The sequence below is a fragment of the Callospermophilus lateralis genome, chromosome 6 (assembly GCF_048772815.1).
Source record: "Callospermophilus lateralis isolate mCalLat2 chromosome 6, mCalLat2.hap1, whole genome shotgun sequence".
Lineage (NCBI taxonomy): Eukaryota > Metazoa > Chordata > Mammalia > Rodentia > Sciuridae > Callospermophilus > Callospermophilus lateralis.
This window is the reverse complement of record NC_135310.1, coordinates 24,033,588-24,038,886: the sequence shown is the minus strand read 5'-3', so window position 1 is coordinate 24,038,886 and position 5,299 is coordinate 24,033,588. Positions and strand designations below refer to the sequence as shown.

The 5,299-nt window shown below is 41.0% G+C and overlaps 1 non-coding gene across 1 annotated transcript; it reads left to right on the top strand.

The window, feature by feature from the left end:
* The first annotated feature begins 1,083 nt into the window (after positions 1-1,083).
* Trnal-uaa (transfer RNA leucine (anticodon UAA)) lies at positions 1,084-1,166 on the top strand. The gene has a single exon. It is a non-coding gene; the product is annotated as a tRNA-Leu (tRNA).
* Positions 1,167-5,299: the final 4,133 nt, after the last annotated feature.

The following is a 5,299-nucleotide window of genomic DNA, read 5'->3' as shown; positions in this document are numbered from 1 at the left end:
TATTCAGAACTGTCTTATACCAGGAGTTTGTTTGAAGATAAGTCTGGGATTAAACAAAAATATCATCCAAGCTGGACATATTTATACATGCCTGTAATCCTAGTTACTTGGCAGGTTGATTTCACTTGATGGTGAGATCAAGGCCAGCCTGGGTAAGAAAGTGAGGACCATCTCAATATGCATGTAGGTGTATGTATGTACTGTATGTATACTTTGCGCGTGCGCACACACATTCAGTGTATTGCCATTGATCATGGAGGATGTGATGGCCTGATTGGTGGCAAAACTCTGTGATGTTCCTTGAAACGCAGGCAGCGGGTCTAGGAGGTCTCTCACATTTGCATGAGCAACAAGATAAAGGAACCTGGAGGTCTAAGCTCACTCTAGGGCCTTGGAGACAAAGAGGAAGCCACTGCATCTGAGGGTCTGCCATAGCTAAGGTGTCTGCAGGCACCAAGGAGGGAACCTGGGCAGTAGCCACATCCTCTGCACGTGCGTGCGTGGGGCAGGATACACACAAATTCCTACAAAGTTTCCTGTCCCTGTAATTTGGGTCATCTGCTAAGAATAAAGGCTACCCACGGGTGCAAGGGACCAAGAACTCTACTGCCGCCCTTGCAACTCAGTCCCTGAAGCTTATTCTATCGATTTAGAATAAAACAAAGTAAACGCAGTCCTTTGGGCTCAGTCCCTAACCCCCCACCAGCCAAGCGCCTCCAGAACACCCTCCTACGAAGCCAGAAGTTTGCTAGCTTGTTTGTTTCCGGCGCCCGCGCACCTCGAAACTGAAAGCAAACGTGGCGGAGCCGAAGCCCTGCTCTGAACTAACCGCCCGCCGAGCGTCGCCGGCGCCCTAGCAGAGAGCGTGCCGGCTCTGCTGCAGTTGCCTTCTTGGCCGCGGCAGGCCTGGGGCGACAAAGAGCTGTGGCGGCGGGAAAACAAGGCAAAAGAAGGGAGACTTTCCCAGCCCGGGCTGGGAAAGCTGGAAGAAGTGGTGGAGGCGCCTGGCATTCGTAAGGGCGGGTGCGAGAGGGCGGTGGAATAAGCTTTGTAGGAAGAGCCGAGGATAAAGTCCTTGCCTGCACCAGGATGGCCGAGTGGTTAAGGCGTTGGACTTAAGATCCAATGGACATATGTCCGCGTGGGTTCGAACCCCACTCCTGGTAGGTTGCCTTTTCTCTTTTCAGAAAGGTTTTATTTTCCAAATAGGAATCTCACTAAGCACACTACGCCCCCAAATGAAAATGCCGACTTCTGACTGGAGGCAACGCAAACCCTACATGGCGGAAAGGCACCGCAGCTGGGCTGGGGCACCGGCGCAGCCCGGCCCATTTCCCCCCAGGGCGGGGCAAGATTGTGGTCTGCAGCGCGATTTACAAACTGCCTCTGCACAAAAATCAGGAAGCATCTTCATTACCCCCCACCCCCCCATCACCACAATTAATTGTGTGCACACAACTTTTCAATTAACTCCTAGAAGGCGGAGGACTCCCGCACCATAGCTCTAAAAAGCAATCCAAATTGTGGATTTAGAGTTTTAAAATAATAGCTACGTGACCTAATCCCGCCCCCTTCTCTCTCTCTCAAAATTTTAAAAATCAAAGTAATCGAAGACCTTCAACAACCTGCAAGTGCACTGTAAAAAACTTTCTCCCCTCGAATCACTGAAGAGTAAGATACTGACTAGATGCCCCAATGCAGCAACTAAAATTAGGAAATTAGCATTGATAATCCTCAGGTCCGATTTGGTCACCAGCTGTCTCAGTATTGTCTTTATAGCAGTGGTTCCTGTTCCTGTTCAGAATGCGTTGCTTTTACCTGCTTTTACCTTGGGCTTCTTCAGTGTGGGTCAGAGCCTCAATCTCTGACTTTCATGATGTTGACATTTCTGAAATCTCTGTGTCCACTGATTCGGAGGTCTGTCCGTACAAGCTGGGATGCGGGGAGGAGGGCTTGGGGACAGCACGGTTGAATGGAAAAAAAAAAAAAAAAAAAAAAATCTGGGGGGAAGACAATTGTTTTATTTAGTCAATAACTAATTAGATTAAGTTCAGTCTTTGTCTCTCTTCCTCCTTAAGAACCCAGAATTGTTTCCTTGAAAAGTAGACCTTTCACATTAGAGTCTTTATATTTTTTTAAAAAGTCTTAAAATATAGCAAATGTTTTGAAGTTAAATCTGAATTATTTGTAGGTATACCTCCACTTATAAGCTTATAATGGCTTTCTAAAAATTTAACAATAAGAACTGAAGTTACTACTTTGAATTAGAAGGCAAGCACGTGGATTTGTAAGCTTCTCTTCTTTTTGTGGGTTTGAACAAGTCGTAAGTTATTCAAAATTGTTTGTTTTGTATTTTTTTTTTTTTTTTTTTAATACAGAACTCTGTAGGAAAACATGTTAGGAATACATTTAAACAGTGACACCTACTGGTGAATTTAGGCAAATTTCTTGGTTAAATTTTGCCTTATTTCTTGACTCAAATTCATTTACTATGTTTTGCAACAAATTAAGGATATATCCACCCCAGCTGGTAAGTTGATTTTCTTTTTTCCTCTTTCAATCATTAATGATAAATCTGCCACTGAAAAGAATCCCAAATCACTGATATAACTTGCACAAGCCATTATTTTAATTCTATGAATAGAAACTTTTTCTCACATCATCTTTGTCTCAATTTAATACTTTTGAAAAACTCTGAACCTGGCTGTGAAGTTGACAGGGAATAAATACCTGGATTATCCGTAACCTTAGAAACATGGAAATCATGCCCGATTGAGGGGGAAATAGCAGGGTCAGTCAGAAGGCAGAGGAAGGACACGAAAGACAACAGCTTGCATCATGGTTTTGGCAGAGGGAATGGGCGAGGCACGGTTAGCAGGATTGGAACTGGGTGGTTTGAGTAATGCCAGCAGGATCTGCAGTATGAGAGCTGTTCCTAGTTGTCTGGTATTCCTAGGAATTAACTAATCCTGGGAGGCACAGTCCCTGCTCAGTCAGTGAGGCCCCAGATCCCAGAACATCAGGAAGAGAGAAAACAAGAAACCATAGTTCATCCCTCTGGGCTCAACTTTTCTAATTCTTCTTTTACTTCTCTTTCCTCTTTCTGCTTCAGCTAGAGCAGATTTTATCTACTTAGGAGAATCAAGACTCAGAAGCCCAAAGAGATGACCTCTTGAAGTAGTTTTTGAATCATTTCTCTCTGGGTGGGTTATACCATACAATTGTTCAATTCAAATGTCCCAAGCTTGTCTCAGATAAATTTATTTTGGGTTTAGGTGATATTTGCAGCCAGTCTATTCATTACTTTAATGTGAAAGTAATGTTAATAAATAAGACAGTCATTAAAATTGCACTGAAAAGATGGATTAAAAAGCATGTTGAGCTGAATCGTGGTGGCACATGCTTGTAATCCCAGTGACATAGGAGGCTGAGGCAGGAGGATCATGAGTTCAAAGCCAGCCTCAGCAATTTATCAAGGCCTTAAGCAACTTAGTGAGACACTAACTCTAACTAAAATATAAAAAGGGCTGGGGATGTGGCTCAGTGGTTAAGTGCCCCTGGGTTCAATCCCTGGTTACACCCCCCCCCCCAAAAAAAAAGAAGAGTATTGAGTATTTGTCTCAACTCCACATTCTCCTTTATATATAATAAACACAGGGATTTGTACATTTGTGAGATCTACAACTATAGGTCCTCTAAGATAAAGCAGACCTGTAATTAGGAATCCTAGCTCCATCCCTTGTTTGTTGATATGGGACTTTGGACTGGCCATTCGGCTTCTCCAAGTCTTTATCTTCTCACCTATGCAATGGGATTGATACTAATACCTATCAAACAATTTATTTGTGAGAGGTAAATTTTACCAATACATTTAAACAGTGACACCTGCTGTTGATAAGATACTTAGAAAAATGTATTATGTACATGTATTATGATCAAAAGATGAAGCTTTTGTTATACTTCAGTAATTCTTATAAAATGTATACATATGGATTGACCTTAAGATCAGTGTTTCTACAATGGCAAAAGTTGCTCATGGAATTTAGACTGGCACTGTAGTCTATCATTGTTTTTGCTATAAGAATTGAAGTTGAGTAAAATGAGATCATTAACAAAAGACTCAATTTTTAAAAGAGAAATTTGGGAGGAGAGTATAGGTTGCATCCTTCTGATTTGATTATTAAACTTTTTTGTTTCACTTAGAAGTCTTTAAATTATATTTATTGCTGTAATGCAATAAGATCAGTAGTTACTGAAAAAGATAACTATTAAAACTGCATTGAAAAGATGGGGTAAGAAGACTGTTGAATATTTGTCTCAATTTCTGAACTTTCCATCATCAACAGCCTCTTCCCAAACAAATTTTGGGTAATTCCTTTAATAATTTTCATGTTAAAAAAAATAGAGTTCTAAACTCCAACTTTTCAAATGCACAGTCAGTGAACTTATTGTTTCCCCCGGGGGTCACACCCACTGGGTTAGTCACAAATAGCTATATTAAGGATGTTGTTCACATTTTTTAAACACTAGCAATCCTGACCCACCCAGATTAGCTTTCTTTTTTCTTTTTTCTTTTTTTTGAACAGATTAGCTTTTTAAATGCAACCTGACTTTTCAATTTTTTTTTTATTACATGCAAGAAAAATAAGAAACTTTTATCATTGGGATGATGAATAAAATAATATACAATATTCTGTTTTGTAGTGCAGCAAAGTGCATCGTAAGATTTAGACTGGCACTGTAGTCTATCATTGTTCAAGCTGTCTCTTTTACTGTGATGCAAGTGTAGTATCTAATCCTATTAGCGATTACAGAGAACAGCAAATAATAGTATACCCTTTTAGCTGCAAACAACAAATGAAATTTTAAAGTGGCCTAGAGAGTTGAAATGATCTCAGTATTACACTAAAGAATCAATTTGTCAACTTCTTTAATGCTGATTTTAGTCCCCTATAAGTAATCCTAGACCAAGTAAGATGCAGATGAACTTGGATTATTCTGGGTGGAGAAGTGTACTGGGTGAATCTGGGTGAAAAGTTTCCTTCCCACAGGATTGCCCAGTTCTATTTCTCTCTCAGCCCATAAACCAGCCCAATGCCTGCCTGCAGAATACAACTACTGCTGTCTTTTGCCCATTTTTTCAAGATGTCTAGGAAAGTCTTGTAGAGAGATACCTGCACTGAAAGTTGGCAACTTCTAGTTCCAATGGGGAAATTTGTTCATTCAGAAATTTTTTGAAGGTACCAGAATGGGCAACATCGTGCTGATTGCTGGGTGCTGGGATACAGCAATGAACAAA